Raw genomic sequence first — 17,275 nt, 5'->3', positions numbered from 1 at the left:
GATCTCAGATGGACCGAAAGACTGTGGAACCGTGTGCTGTGGTCAGATGAGTCCACATTTCAGCTAGTTTTCGGAAAAAATGGGTGTCGAGTTCTCCGTGCCAAAGATGAAAACGACCATCCAGATTGTTATCAGCAAAAGGTGCAAAAGCCAGCATCTGTGATGGTATGGGGGTGCATCAGTGCCCACGGCATGAGTGAGTTGCATGTATGTGAAGGTACCATTGACTCTGAGGCGTATATTAGGATTTTAGGGAGACATATGTTGCCATCAAGGCGACGTCTCTTCCCGGGACGTCCATGCTTATTTCAGCAGAACAATGCCAGACCACATTCTGCACGGGCTACAACAGCGTGGCTTTGTAGACAGAGAGTGCATGTGCTTGACTGGCCTGCTGCCAGTCCAGATCTATCTCCTATTGAAAATGTATGACGCATCATGAAGAGGAGAATCAGACAACGGAGATCACAGACTGTTGAGCAGCTGAAGTCGTATATCAAGCAAGAATGGAGAAAATTTCCAATTGCAAATCCACTACAATTAGTATCCGCAGTTCCAAAAAGATTAAAAAGTGTTATTAAAAGGAAAGGTGATGTAACACAATGGTAAACATGCCTCTGTCCCAACTTTTGTTGAGTGTGTTATAGCCATCAAATTCTAAATTTGTGTATGTTTACAAAATACAATTAAGTTGGTCAGTAAAACTATTGAAAATCTTTTCTTTGTACTTTTGTCAGTTAAATAAAGGTTCACGTGAATTAACATATCACAGATTTTTTTTTGTCGCATTTTGGAAAATGTCCCAACTTTTCTGGAAATGGGGTTTGTACTTTGATAATAAATTTACTTTGAATCAGCCTCAGAAGTTAGAATAAGAATGAAAGTGTTTGGTCATGGGGCACCAATCTGATCATCCAGAAATACTGAATGCCCAATCCATTTAGGCTTCCTTTTGAAATCTGTACCATCATAGATAATATTCTTCAGCCAATTTGGTTCACTCCTTCAGAGGCCAAGTAATGATTGGGAGTGCTGGATACTGCAACTGTTTTGACACCAGCCAATAATGTTGAAAATTAATCAAGTGTTTCTTGGTCCGCAATTCCTGTCTATTCTGCCTAACTTTTCACCCCTTTGCTTATCAATTATTCATCTGCTATTCTTAATAACTATTCACCAACTTTGAGGTAGAGATTTCCAAAGACTCTCATCCCCCTCCCCCCAGTGAGAAAAATCAACTCATCTGTGTCTTAAATGAGTAACCTCTTATTTTTAGACAGCAACTCCTGACTTCTAGATTCTCCCACATTACTTACACAAAAGGAAGCGATCTCTCCACATGCACCCTGTTAAAACCCTTCAGGATTTTATATGTTTCAAGTTATTTCTCATTGCTTGTAATATCTGAATAAATATTACATTTCTGGTCTGCTTGGCATAAAGTATTTTGATGCAGTGGACTCGCACATTTATCCTACTCAAAATCTTTCAGCAGTGTAGATATTGGAAATCAAGAAAAAATAGAATTGTTTTCATTACAATGAAAGCTATTAACACTTTTACACTGCTGTACTCAAAATGGGGGGGATCTATAGATATAAGATAACTACCAATACAAAAGACAAAGAGAAAATCTTTCAGAGAGAATAAATTGCTTGCTTTTTTGAGATTAATTACATGCACATCCAAAATCCTATTTAGGTGAATTTCAAATATGCAAAAAATAATTTTTGAGAATAACGTTTCTGTGATTTTTTTTCTTGATTGTTCCTCTTTGATATTTTCATTAAAAGACCTGGCATTTGAACAGGGAGTTACTAAATATGGCCTCAAGTTCAATATGTGCTTAAAGTTCAAAGTAAATTTTATTATCAAAGTATATTTTTGTCACCATATACAACCCTGAGATTCATTTTCTTGCCGGCATACACAACAATCTATAGAATTTAACCATAACCAGATCAATGAAAGATCAACTAGAGTGCAGAAAACAAACCATAGCAATAAGTTACAAAAGGTACAAGATAAAGAGTCCTTAAAGTGAGATCATTGGTTGTGGGAACATCTCAAAGGATGTAGTTATCCCCTTTGTTCAACAGCTGTGGGATTGTGGGGTAGTAGAGAATGGCCTGGGTGGTCGATATCTCTGATGATGGGTGCTGCTATCCTATGACAGTATTTCATATAAACATGATCAGTGGTTGAGAGGGCTTTACCTGTTATGTATTGGGCCAAAACCACTGTCTTTTGTAGGATTTTTCATTCAAAGGCAGTAGTGTTTCCATGCCAGGCTTTTATGTAGCCAACCATTACACTTTCCACTACATGTCTATAGAAGTTTGTCAAAGTTTTAGATGTCATGCTGAATCTCTGCAGACACCTAAGGAAATTGGTGTTTATAAATAGTTGGTTGGCTTCTGCTGACTTGATATCTCTTCTTTACCAATCTGTGATAGGACAAGTACACCTCCACAACAATCATATACTTGATACCTAATGATAAAACACAGTTCTTTATACAAGATCTTGAGAACAGCAGATTGAATTTTGAGGGGTTTCATCATTGTGTGATACCGATAAAGTCATACGCATTTACTGTAGGGTATGTACTCTTCATACTCATTCACAATTTCACACATTCAAAGCCAGAAGCAAATTCTGACAAGATGCTATTTTATATATATATATATATACACACACATGTTAAGGTCAGTGTTCAAGATTTGTACAAATGTGGATCTCTCCTCCACTCTGACCTGGTCAGTGGTTCAGAAATAGTTCATTGAAAATTCACTCAGGCACAGCATGGCAAAGTATTGTATAGCAGCAAAAAATATACATAGTATCATTGCACTGTCATATAACAAAGTGGAAGAAATAGTTGATGATTGTTCAATAACTTACGCCCATAAGGAAACATAAATATAGTCAGAAAGATATCCGAAGGTGCTTCTTGTTTGTCTGAGGAAGAAATGGAAATAAAGACAAACCTCAGAAAATATGTGGTCCCTTCTGAGCTTTGTTCTCCCAGTTGTTGGTTAATTACATGTATTAACTGGCTTATCTTAAATATATAATTTCTACACTTAAATGGTGGACTGAATTTTTTAACAAGAGGATTAAGATTTTGACTGCTGATATTACCACTGCATTAAACAGTAGATGGGGCTTGAATTTATAATTTAATTATTTTGGTTCAATTCGAAGGTTTTTTCTTCATCATTATAAGTTTGGCAAAATAAAATTCTTAGAAAAAAATTATGCTATTTTTTTTTGTTTCTATTTTTGAATGACAATTTAACAAGACATGAAAAAAATGTAGCTAAGCATTCAAAGTTGTCCAGTTCTTTCTGTTTTTACTAATTGGTGTTTATTTTCCCACTTCCCAGTCACTTCACTAACAAGTCCACAACAAATGCACACATAGCCCATGTATAATATATACTCCTGAAACACAGTGCTTGGTTGGCATAATAAAACATATAGCAACACAGAGTTTTATTTGCTTTAAAAAAAATGAACTTTCTATGTGGTGTCCTGGAATGTGTTTAAGTTATTACCAGCAACAGATCAAAATGATTCAATCCCTAAACATAGATGAGTTCAACTCAATTTATTCCAAAATACACGGGAATTTTACTTGCTGAATACAGCAGCCCTGCAACCTACAGATATGTTGATGGGCTGACTAACCTACCCACAATTACTTTGAAACCCCAGAACATGTATTCTGATTTTCTACATGAAAAAGAGTATACTGTAAAATGCAAGAAAGAGCTTAAATATAACTTTGTTTGGAAAGTGAAACGGAGGAAAAACATGAAGCAAGCAGTTGGCACATTTATTTTATGCCTACTTGCTTATTGTAAGAGGTTAGGGTTTATTGTTTTCTGTTTATTATAGTTGGAACCAGTACAGTAATAACCATATTCCTAATGTTTGAATAGTTTTATGAATGTTAAGTGAAAATGGCTTAATAGGAAATGTAAGAGCAATATTAACTGAGCTAGGTAATTTACCTGCTTTATGCAACATTTTAGTTTGAGTAATCTCATTTCAGTATTTTACTGTGATCAAAAATGTCCTGGGATAGCTTTGTGATATTTGCCCACACCTTCTTAATTCAGTGCTGTTTGCTCATAGTTGTGATTCCTGCAGCCACCACCATTCTTCATGCTATTGATTTCCTGATGACATAACCACAGGACTTAATTCTATCATTGGCTGACATCAATTGAAGCACTGATTAAAGCCAGCCTACTCCTTGAAATGGAGATACATTGTAGCTGAAACCAGTGGGGAAATCACACGAATGCTTGTTGGAACTGATGGCAGAGCATGAGTGAGGATGGATGCCCAACTAGGTCTCCATTTTGATCAGTGGGCTGGTGGTGAAGGGAATAATTATGTCTCAATCCTGACTCCTGGTTCATTGGATATGATCAGTGCATATCAAAGTTCAGTGGTGTTCATAAAGTGTCAAGTAGCATTTCTACTAAGCAGAAGCCAGCGGTGCAATTGCTACAGTTTGGAGTATGATATAAACTTAGCTGTTTCTGTTATAATAGATTACTTCCAGTTACATAAATCATTTCATGCTTAAAAGCAAAGAATGAAATTGGAAGGGAGTAATTAATTTTCAAGGCCTTCTACATAATTGAGAACATGCTGTCAAATTTGTACAAGTTAATTTAATTTCTTCTTGACTCCCTGAGAATTCTATTGACATGTTTTTTAAAGGGCTTTCGACAACACCTAGCTGAGGGATCAACTTTTATGTACTTTCAATATTGAAAAGAAATCTCTATAGAGATATAGAGAGCTATTATAGCCAGGATCAGATTTAACTTGACAAATGGACAAGAATTACCAAAATAATATCTAGAGACAACAACATTGTTTTGGAATCTATTGTGAGATATATCAAAATGAAAGATGAATTCTACACAGAATCAGTGAAGTTTGATTATTAAAAATTCAATTTGATTGCAGTCATTTTTATTTTCATATAAAAGGATGATAGTTGTTTTGAACTGACTGCCATCTTTTCCACTGACATTTATTACAAATGCTATGGCGTTTAAGGTATTTATTAATGCTGTGTAGGCTTAAGTACATTAAATTCACTTTAGTTAGATCTGATCCAAAAGATTTGTAATGGTTTTATCCATTAAGAATCTAAGACATAGGACCAGAATTAGACCATTTGACCCATTGAATCTGCTCTTCCATTTGATCATGACTAATTTATCTTCCCTCTCAACCACATTCTCCTGCCTTCTCACCATATACATTAATGCCATTACTAATCAAGAGCATATCATCCTCCATTTTAAAAATCTTTCCAAAGATTTGACCTCCACACCTTACTGTGGCAATGAATTCCACAGAAGCACCACCCCTGGCTGAAGAAATTTCATTTCATCTCTGTTCTAAAGGGACATCCTTCCATCTGAGGCTGTGCCTTCTGGTCTTAGACTCTCACATTTTATTTTCACTGGAAGTATTTGTTTTTTTTTGTTTAAATTCTCTTAATCATTCATTGAATCAAAAAGCTAGCTATTGGAGGATCTTACCCATTGAGTATATAGTAGGTGGTTTCTTACTAAAGATAGCTTTGAACATTCCTAACGGAAATATGAATAGATCAAAATCATACAAGTTTATTTTATCCTAAGTTACACCTGTTTGAAAATCAGTCTGACACACATTTGGTCCTAATTACAGATTACCAAAGTACGAATTTCCCTGGATTCAATAAATCTGATCCATAGATATAACAAATGTGCTAATTAGATGAAATGTTTGTGAAACAGTTCCTTGTGCCCATTTCCAGTGAGGATGGGAAGTGGATTGTCGAGTAAATAGTAGCATATATATGGCAGGGTAGCTTACGAAACAAGGTGGAGGGTGCAAAGATTTCTCTTGTGTAACCTTGAAGATTCTGATGGAAGAGAAATGTTTGATACAATCAGGAAGTAATGATGCCAACTTGGTTTGCTTTCCTTCTTTTCCTCCAACAACCGGTGTTGCTCTCAGAGCTGTGGATTTCCTTTGCACCCCACACCCAAACAAATGGAGATGCCTAATAATATTATTCCCATAACCTCAGCACACCCTTTCAGTTCTAAATATTGTCTGCATAGTGACCAAATTTTGACTAATAGGAATCCCATTAGGATTCCAAGTCTTTTTCATGGCTACAGCAATGGGTGTAAACCCATTTGTACACCCATCATCTAAGTATAAGCCCTATCTTCTTCTCCTTTCTAAACAGTGTTTTGGATGGAGGTGGATTTGTTTTCACTTGGATATTGTGGTTTGAGCTTGCTAAGAAGGCCAATGTGAGAACTGCGGACTCTCCCATAGATGAGGCAGGTGGGTGGGTAGTTGTAAGGTAGTCCACTCCTACTACTGTCTGTGCAGGGCCTTTGTTTATTGCTGAATGCTCTTTCTTCATTGGCTAGAGACTCCAAGCCAATAGGGATATTGCCCTTCTTCATTGAGGATTATTAAACATTTTTGAATGTTTTCCTATGTCTGTTTGACAACACTTCCCATGAGAAGATTTGGAGTGGTATGCACACAAAATGTTGGAGGAACTCAGCAGGTCAGGCAGCATTTATGGAAATAAATAAACAGTTGATATTTCAGGCCGAGACCCTACATTGCGACTGGAAAGAAAAAATGAAAAGCCAGAATAAGATGGTGGGGGGATGGAAGGAACACAAGTTAGAAAATAATAGGTGATGCTAGATGAGTAGGGGATGGGGGGATGAAATAAGAAGCTAGGAAGTGATAGGTAGAAAAGGTAAAAGGCTGGAGAAAAAGGAATCTGAAAGGAGAGGAGAGTGGATCATGCAGGAAAGGGAAGGATGAGGGGAGCCAAGGAGAGATGATAGGCATATGAGGAAAAGAGAAGAGGTAAGAGACCATAAGACATAGAAGCAGAATTAGGGCTTTTAGCCCATTGAATCTGCTCTGCCATTCCATTATGGCTGATTTGTTATTCCACTCAATTCCATTCTCTTGCCTTCTCCCCATCACTTTTGATGCCCTGACTAACCAAAATCTATCAACCTCCACTTTAAGTATAGCTGATGACTTGGCCTTCTCAGCAGTCTTTGGCAATGAATTCCACAGTTTCACTACCCTGTGGCTAAAGAAATTCCTCCTCATATCTTTTCTAACTGGATGCCTCTCTATTTTGAGGTTGTGGCATCTGGTCCTAGCCTTTCCCATGAAAGGAAACATCCTCTCCACATCCATTCTATCTAGGCCTTTCAATGTTCAGTAGGTATCAATGAGATCCCTCCTCATTGTTCCAAACTCCAGTGAGTACAGCCCCTGAGCCATTGAACACTCCTCATATGTTAACCCATTCATTCTCTTAAACCTCCTCTGAACCCAGCACATCTTTTCTTACACAAGTAGCCCGAATTGCTCACATTACTCTGAAGTGTGGTCTGAACAATGCTTTATAAAGTCTTAGGTTTTCATCTTTTATATTCTAGTCTTCTCGAAATGACTGCTAACATTGCATTTGCCTTCCTTACCACCAACTACACCTGTAACTAAACCTTTATGGAATCCTGCTTGAGGACTCCCAAGTCCCTTTTCACCTCAGGTTTTTTGAATTTTCTCCAACTTAGAAAATAGTCTGACTTTATTCCTTCTACCAAAGTGCATGACCATTGATTTCCCATACTATATTGCATTTGACACTTCTTTGCCCCTTCTCTCAATCTGTTTAAATCCTGCTGCATACCTCCTGCAGACTGATGCAAAGAACTGATTAAATTTGTCCACCATTTCTTTGCCCCCCATTACTACTTCTGTAATGTCATTTTCCGGTGGTCTGATATCCGCTCTTGCCTCTCTTTCACAGTTTATATATCTGAAAACTCTTTTGATATCCTCTTTTTATATTATTGTTTATCTTACCTTAATATTTCATCTTTCTCTCCTTATGGCTTTTGTAACTGCATTCTGCTGGTTTTTAATTTCTCACTAAATTTTGCGATACTATATGCTCTCGCTTTTGCTTTTATGTTTTCTTTGACTTTGGTTGAGTTAATCTCCCTTTAGAATAGTTCTTTATCTTTGGGATGTTATCTATCTATCTGTCCATTCGGTACACGGTTGTGATTCTTGGCCAATGAGGTGAAGGATGACAGTAATAACGATGGCAAGTAGAGTCCTGTTTGACTGCTGTCTTGTTAATGAAGGGTTCTGATTCAACACCACTAATGCTGAGTACTGTGGCTGACGTGCAGTAGCCTCAGTATCCATTTTTCCTGTAATTGGTATACTGTGAAGATCATGTCAGTGGTACCTCTAGATGGACAAAGACCACACTGTGATTCAGGGCATACTTCTTCAGTTAGCAGGAAGAGTCAGTTGACAAGGATATATGGATATACATTGCCTGTTGTTGACAGGAGGGAGATGCCTCTGATACAGCCACAATCTACCTTCTCTCCCTTTGTGAATATGGCCACTATTAGAGCTCTGAGGCCAATTGTTCCTTTTCCTAGCCCTTCAGGATCAAGTCATGTACGTGGTCCAGGACCCGTGCTGGGATGCTCTAGGACCAGTGTGTCTGCTGCTTTTCAAGCTCTTGATGGTATCATGGACCTCTTTCATACTGGGAGGCTCCCCCATGTCTACCCTCACAGGTCTCTGGATGATCGGATTGGTAACCTCTGGTCCAGCATTGCTTTCATGATTGAAAAGTTCTTGCACATGCCCTCTCCATCGAATGCTGATTTCCTTTTGATCCTTGACAAGTTCATCCCATCCTTTGATTGAAGGGGAATTAATCTGCAGTAACTTCGACCATAAACTGCTTTGGTGGTGGTACTTGTCCAGCACCTCTCTGTGGACTACCCTGGAGATCTTTTCAGCTTTCTACCTGACTCCCTATATTCTGTCTTCAGGACTTCCTTCCCTTTTCTACCAGCTGTATGCCATTGGTACCAACATATGCCATGACTTCCAGCTGCTCACCCTGCCCCTCTAGTATGCTGTAGATATCCCTGACCCTGGAACCTAGGTTGCAACATACCATATGAGTGTCTCTTTTACTTCCACAGAATCTCCTGTCTGCTGCTGTAACATTAGCCACAAGAGTACTCTGCACTGACTGCCTACTCCCTTTCTCTCTCCTGATAGTGGGGCTAGAAGAGGGAATTAAAGAAGACACAAGGGAGAGAAGTGAAAGTTACCAGAAGTTGGCAGAATTGGTGTTCATGCCATCAGGTTAGAAGCTACCCAGACAGAATTTGAGGTGTTGCTCCTCCATCCTGAGAGCAGCCTCATCGTGGCAATAGAGCCATAGACTGACATATCAGAATAGGAATGGGGATTGGAACTAAAATGATGGGTCACCAGGAAATTCTGCTCTTTGCAGATGGAGTGAAGGAGCTCAACAAAGTAGTCCCCCAGTCTATGTCAGATCTCACCAATATAGAGCAGACCACATCGGGAGCACTGGGTACACTAGACAACCCCAACAGGTTCACAGGTGAAGTGTTGCCTCACCTGGAAAGTATGTTTGGGGACCTGAACAGAGGTGAGGGAAGAGGTGAAGGGGCAGGTGTAGCTCCTTTTCTGCTTGCAGGGATAAATGCCTAGAGTGGGAAGGGACAAGTGGGCAAGGGAATCACAGAGGAATTTGGAGGCAAAGTTGATGAAATTGACAAGTTCAGCATGGGTGCATGAAGCAGCACCAATCTAGTCATCAATGTAGCACAGTTGGAGTTGGGGAAGATTTCCAGGGTAGGCTTGCAACGTGTACTGCTCCACATAGCCACCGAAAAAGCAGGCATAGCTGGGGCCCATGTGGGTGCCCATGACTACCTAAAGAGTTTGAAGAAAGTGGGAGGAGCCAAAAGAGAAATTGTTGAGGATGAGGACAATTTCCACAAGACAGAGGAGGGTAGTGATGGAGGGAAACTGGTTGGGTCTTTTGTCGAGAAAAAAGCAGAGAGCTTTAAGGCCTTCTTGATGGGGGATAGAAGTGTATAAGGAATGGACAGCTATAGTGAAAATGAGGCAAACAGTGCGAGGGAATTGAAAGTTGTTGGAGTTTGAGAGCATGTGAAGTATCATGAATGTAGCTAGGAAGGGACTAAACCAATGGCAATTAAATGGAGTTGGGGTTTGCGGACATGAGTTCAGTGCGGTAGGAGCAGGCAGTCACAATGGGTCTACCTGGACAATCAGGTTTCTGGATTTTGGATAGGTGGTAGAAACGAGCAGTGCGGGGTAAGGGAACTATGAGGTTGGTGGCAGTGGATGGAAGATCTCAGAGTAGATGATGTTGGTGATGGTGCTGGAGCTAATATCCTGATGGTCCTGAGAGGGGTCCTTTTTAAGGGGTAGGTAAGAGGAGGTGTCTGAGAGTTGCCTCCTGGCCTCAGCAAGGTAAAGGTCAGTTCGCTAGACTGCGACAGCACTCCTTTTGTCCATGGGTTTGATGGTGAGGTTGGGATTGTGTAGAGAGAGTGGAGAGCAGTGCATTCAGAAGGGATGAAGTACGAAGAGAAGAGAGAGGGCTGAATTCGAGTTGATGTCTCATCAGCAATTAGAGCTGAAAAGGTTTTGATAATCTTGTTGGCAATTAAAGATGAACAGATTTTGATGTCTTGTCAGCAAGTAGTTTGGGGTCATGTCTGTGTTAAACGTCTGTTGATAGGCATACGAATGACATGGCCAACATCATATAGTTAACTGTTTGTAATATCTCAGTGCTGCTGATGTTGGCCTTGGAGCACACACTGTTATTAGTTTGCTCCCAAGATATGGGAAGTGATGCATATTAATCCTGCCATTAACCATTACTTCCAGAGGACAGTGTGATGCAATATGGGCAGATTATGCAGGACCTTTGTCTAGTGGATCCATTCCAGCAGTAGCCACATGCCATATTAAGTATTCAGTTTGACATCAAGGACTTGTGAAACCTCAGTCATGGACATAGAGTGATGCAGCAAGAAATACAGGTGCTTCAGCCCTTCAAGCTTGCAGTGATTTGTTCAGTTCCTAACCATTAACCAGGTGAGCTAGACAAAGTACTTCATACCAATTCATCTTCTGATAAATGGTTCATCAGCCTTGAAACACTATAGGATTTGTTTGCCTTCTAAATAAATTAACATATCTGCATCTTTTATATTATTTTATTCCTCTCACTTTCCCATCAACTCTGACAGTCACCTGGACATGAGGGGCAATTTACAGTGGTCCCTTAACCATACAATTTCTCCATAGTTCCATGATCTTCTCTTTGGTTCTAAATTGAAACAAATAAAATTTTGCAAATGATTTCTATGATGAAAGTATTTCAAAAGTCAAGCAAATCCTTCAGAGTTTCAAAGTTGATGAACCATTTATTAGCAGATAAATTGATTGGAAGTATATTGTCCAACCAACCTGATTCCTAATGAGGACCAGAACACATCAGTAGTTCCAATACTAATACAATATTAATTAATCTTGAATGATACTTAGTCCAATATTAATAAAGTCCTTTCATTTACTGGCAAATAATATGGAAAAAAAGATGAAGCAGGTTTTAGAGAGCGCTTAATGAAACAGAATAAAAACTGAGGAATAGATGACTACAATCTCTGTGGCTTAAATTATAAATCTATCTGTTTTATATCTTTAAATTAATCAAAATGGTTCAGAACTAAAATAATTTGAATTTAAGAGGCAGTATTACTATCCGCTGGTCTTTCCAGAATCCTTTGTAATTGAAAATATGGAAGAATTGAATATTTTCAATTTAATCATGCATGTGCTGCACAAATGTATTCTTTATGGAGATATACAATCAAACATGTGATTCCCATTCAGAGATTCTCTGTTCAAATTCCATCAAATTGGCATTCAAGACAGTTCTTTTTCCGAGTGTCAATAGACTGCCAGTGTTTGCATGGAGAAGAGAAAATGGAACGCTTAGTGTTCATCAACTCCCCTTGCTATTCTGCATGAGAAAATTGCATTCCATTAATGACCACTGCATATAATTTCCTAACGATATATTCCTTCCTAGCATGTCGCACCAGACAGTCAGCCATTCTTGTCTGGCACGTAGTGTCAGGATTGGTCTCCTTTCGGATTAACCGGGTCACGATATGAACATTCCTGACTTGACCGTTGTTTTTTAGAGGCTGAGTGGCTAGCTTGACGCTCAACCTGGCAGGGATGGAAAGCGTGCTCGGGGGGGGCGGGAGGGAGGTGGCCGGACTTGGATTCGAACTCGGGAGCCTTCGCTCCGAAGTCCGGTGCTGATGCCACTGCGCCACCAGCCGGCTGTATTGAAAAATTATCTTAATGATCCAGAGTTTCTTTCATCAGGGCTGCATGTTGTTTTGATGTGGCAAGGGGTTGGTTAACAGTTTAAAATATAATGTAGAAGTTGATGAGACATTGGGAGTTATTTCATGAATTATTTAGATATTGACCAGTCAAAGGCATGGATTGGGAATTTATGGAGAATATATTTCTTAGATTATACAGTTAGGAGTGTTTTATGTACCATAGATGCATAGTGATCAGTTCAAGATGGGCCATTATTTCACCTTGAATTCAATGGCGTGTAGTTCAGATACAGAGAATAGGTGATGTATTTTTTTGTAATGTTGGCCTCACTGTTTTGCCGTGTTGCTCATCAGTGTCTGAGAGAAAGTTAAGATAATCAAAGTGTTGATACAGTTGAGATGTTGCTAAGGTGTTAATCCATGCTGAGATCTCTTGTATGTAAAACAAATGTAGCTGCATTTAAATACACCAGAGAACTAGTTAAAATCATGTAATGGCATTTAGCTTCCAGGATGTGCTGTCCTACAGTTTTTGGTTCTACCTTGCTCTCCTAAGTGTTTTGGAAGATTAAACTTCTTGGTTAACTGAAAGGAGAAAATAAGAAGAGTCAGGTTTGGTGATAGTTGGGTTAGTAAATCGAAGATGTATATTTGTGGCATTAATAACTTGGAGTGCAGAGATTACGCAATGTTGAGAAAATAGGATGTGAAGAGTAGAATTGCATATGTACAGTATTTACAGTTATCTTCATTCTTTTCCTTTTTGCTGCAACCGCATGTCTATGCCCCTTTAAGGGTTGATGGCTGGCTTTAATCATTGCTAACAAATCTGAGTTGTTGCTATTTATTCATGAAAACCAGCCTGTGTGATGAAGTCCTGAGGTTAGAAACAGTGTGGCTGTTCATGTGGCAGCATGAATGTTGTGTACATCTGACACAAGGTCAATAAGATTGATGTATCATAAACTCTGGCTCTCAATTCCTTGTAGCACAGGAACTGGCAGGTATGATGTTGTGGGCATCACGAGTTATAGTTGAAAGAAGATCACAGCTGTGAGCATAACAGCGTACACACATTCACATCATGTTGAAAGGACAAGCAGGTAGGCAGACGGGTGAAGTGGCTTAGTTGGTAAAAATTAAAATCTAATCCTCAGAAAGAAATGACAAAGATCAGAAGATGTAGAATTCAGTAGGTAGAGTTAAGAAACTGCAAGGATAAAAAGGAGCTGATGGGGTTATATACATGCTTCTGAAAGTAGCCGGGATGTGGGGTACAAATTATAGCAGGAGGTGGAAAAGACATGTAAAAAGGGCAATGTTATGAAGGTCATGGTGGATTTCAATATGCAGATAAATTGGAAAAACTAGGTTGGCACTGGATGCCAAGAGAAGGAATTTGTTGAATGCCTCTGAGATGGCTTCAGAGCAGATTGTAGTTGAGCCCACTAGGGAAAAGTCAATTCTGGATTAGGTGTTGTGTAATGAACCAGATTTGATTATGGAGCTAAGGTAAAGGAACCCTTTGGTTGCAGTGATCATAATATGATAGTAGGTAGTGGCTCCATATGTCACTACTACAGGACGTGACGACCCTGCCTTACACGAGTCCTGGGCTGAGCTGGTTCTGGCTGACAGTACCTGGTATGGGCCCTTATCCAGGGTTACGGATCCCACTGTCTTGTGGGTACCTTCAGGAGAAGAGAAGCCTAAGGAGTAAACCCTACACAAATCCAGAGTGAAACCCCTAAGGCGGTTGAATGACGTATCACGTCACCTCCCGGCAGCTCCTGCAGCCAAGCTGATGCCAAATGTACTGCTTCGCATTCCTTTGGACCACATCCGTGAGGCCGAGAGGGGGGGTCTTGATGTCTGGACCGCCCAGGATCTCCATATTCATCGCCCAGGTCTGTGCTCTGGACGGGCACATCCATTGTCTACTTAGACAGACAGAGCCATGATGATGATGAGAATATGATACAATTCACCCTGTAGTTCAAGAGGGAGAAGCTCCAATCAGATGTATTGGTATTACGGTGGAGTAAAGGGAACTACAGAGGCATAAGCGAGGAGTTGGCCAAAGTTGTTTGGAAGAGGGCGCTAGCAATGCTGATGATAGAACAGCAAAAGCTGAAATTTCTACGTGTAATTCGGGCAACGCAGAATCAGTTCATCACAAAGAAGAAGAGGTGTTTTAAAGGGAGGATAAAGCAACTGTGGCTGATAAGGGAAGTCAAAGGCAGCATAAAAACAAAAGAGCAAACATTCATTATAACATAAGAACATAAGAAATAGGAGCAGGAGTAGGCCATCCGGCCCATCGAGCCTGCCCAGCCATTCAATAAGATCATGGCTGATCTGTCCGTAAACTCAGCTCCATCTGCCTGCCTTTTCCCCATAACCCTTAATTCCCCTACTATGTAAAAATCTATCTAACTGTATCTTAAATATATTTGGTGAAGAAGCCTTAACTGCTTGCCTGGGCAGAGAATTCCACAGATTCACCACTCTCTGGGAAAAAGTTTTTCCTCATCTCCATCCTAAATCTTCTCCCCTGAATCTTGAGGCAATGTCCCTGAGTTCTAGTCTCACCTACCAATGGAAACAACTGTCCTACTTCTATCTTATCTATCCCTTTCAAAATTTTGTATGTTTCTGTAAGATCCCCTCTCTTCTTCTGAATTCCAGAGAGTATAGTCCCAGGCAATTCAATCTCTCCTCAGAGGTGAACCCCTTCATCTCTGGAATCATACCAAACATTAGTGGAAGGCTAGAGGTTTCGGACATTTCAAAATTCTAACAAAAGGCATTAAAGCAACACACAAAATGCTGGAGAAACTCAGCAGGCTAGGCAGCATCTATGGAAAAAGTGTAAACAGTTGATGGCCTGACAGCCCTAATGAAGGGTCTCGGACCGAAACATCGACTATTTACTCTTTACATAGATTCTGCCTGGGCTGGTAAGTTACTCCAGCATTTGTGTGTGTTCAAAGACATTAAAGAAAAGCTATTAGTGTGGAAAGAAGATTGGCTAACTGGCAGAAGGCAAGAGTGTGAATAAAGAGGGACTTTGCTGGTGACTAATGATGTTCAACAGGGGATGGTGTTAGGTCTGCTTCGTTTTGTTAATGATCTTGATAATGGAATTTTATGGTTTTGTGGCCAAGTTTGATTGATAACAGTGCAAAGGTAGGTGGAGGAGCAGATAGTGTTGAGGAAGCAAAGATTCTGCAGAATGACTTGGACAGATTAGGAAAATGGGCAAAAAAGTGGCAGATGGAATACAGTGTATGGTCATGCAGTTTGGTGGAAGGAGTAAAGGGATGGACTATCTTCTAAATAGGAAGCAAATTCAGAAATCAGGTGTAAAGGGATTTGAGAGTCTCATTGCAGGATTCCATAAAGGTTAACTTGCAGGTTGAGTCAGTGATAAGGAAGGCAAATAGAATGTTAGCATTCCTTTCAGGAGGACTAGATATAGAAGCATGGATGTAATACTGAGACATTATAAAGCATTAATCAGACCACATTTGGAGTATGGTGAGCAGCTTTGGGCGCCATATCTAAGAAAGGATGTGCTGGCATTGGACATGGCCCTGAGAAGGTTCACAGAATGATTTGCGGGGGGGGGGGAATGAAAGGGTTAATTTCTGAGGAGTGTTTGATGGCTCTGGGCCTGCATCTGCTGGGGTTTAGAAGAATGAGGAGGGTCTCACTGAAATCTACCAAATATTGAAAGGCCTGAATAGAGTGGATGTGGAGAGAATGTTTCCAATGGTGGGAGAGTCTAGGACCAGAGGGCATAGCCTCAAATTGAAGGGCGTGCCTTTAGAAAGGTAATGAAGATGAATTTCTTTTGCCAGATGCTGGTAAATCTATGGAATTCATTGCCATAGAAAGCTGTGAAGTCCAAGTCATCAGCTATATTTAAAGCAGAGCTTGATAATTTCTTGATTAGTAATGGGGAGAGGCTAGATAGCATAGTGTTTAATGTAACGCTCTCTAATACTGCGCCGGCTGTAATATCGGTGTTCAATTTCCACCAATGTCTGAAAGGAATTTGTTCTCCCTGAAACTGCATGGGTTTCTTTTGGGTGTTCGTGTTTCCTCCACGTTCCAAGGATGTACAGTTAGGGTTAGTGAATTGTGCCCATGCTATGTTGGCACACTCGTTGGCTGCCCAAATCTTGGCTGATTTGTTTTGACGCAAATTATGCATTTCACTGTATGTTTCAATATACCGTATACACGTGACAAATAAAGCTAATCCTTAAAAAATCTCTTTAAATATGTTTGAGAGGGAGAATAAATCAGCTATGATTGAATGGTGGAGCATACTCAATGGGCCAAATGGCCCAATTCTCCTGTGTCTTATGGTCCTGTGGTCTTATTTTGGAGGCCATCAAATGTAGTCTTTTATGTTTTCTGTTTTTTCTTGAAAGTTTTGGGATACATGGCTGCTACTATGATAACAGAGGTAAGATTCAATATAATCTTGTACTGGAGTTTACACTCCCTTCCCTAAACCTGTCCCTACATGATCCACTTAAAATATTGCTTGGTTATTTGCTTCTGAATGAGGTTTTCTTTGGTGTACAATTGCAAGTTTAGTCTACTTGGAATTTTCCAGCCCTCTCCTACCTACTATTTCTCACTTGTTATGTGACGGAGGTGCTGAAAATGTGGCCCAGTGGTTATAAATTCCTGAGTTCCATTCTCTTCAGCTTGATTTGGTTAATTCCATGATTCAGGTCCAGGAATCAGGACAATTCTGTCCAGTCTGAACATCCGCCCATGAAATTTCTCAAGCCTGGTTAAAAGTGTAGTCATGTTGAGCAGCTGATCCCCACTCACAGTGTTTCATGACCGTCACTGATAAATTTGTGTCGATAGATCATACTCATGGCTGGAGAAAATTAATTTATCCACTACTTCTCTGTAATACG

The 17,275-nt window shown here is 39.9% G+C and overlaps 1 protein-coding gene across 1 annotated transcript in view; it reads left to right on the top strand.

Annotated features, from left to right (window-relative positions):
• LOC134342854 (teashirt homolog 2) overlaps window positions 1–17,275 on the top strand; it is a 554,080-nt gene that overhangs the window by 274,799 nt on the left and 262,006 nt on the right. The window lies entirely within an intron of this gene.

Source organism: Mobula hypostoma, chromosome 2 (genome assembly GCF_963921235.1).
Source record: "Mobula hypostoma chromosome 2, sMobHyp1.1, whole genome shotgun sequence".
In the NCBI taxonomy this organism is placed as follows: Eukaryota; Metazoa; Chordata; class Chondrichthyes; order Myliobatiformes; family Myliobatidae; genus Mobula; species Mobula hypostoma.
The sequence above is the reverse complement of the archived record's forward strand: the minus strand, read 5'-3'. Positions and strand labels throughout refer to the sequence as shown.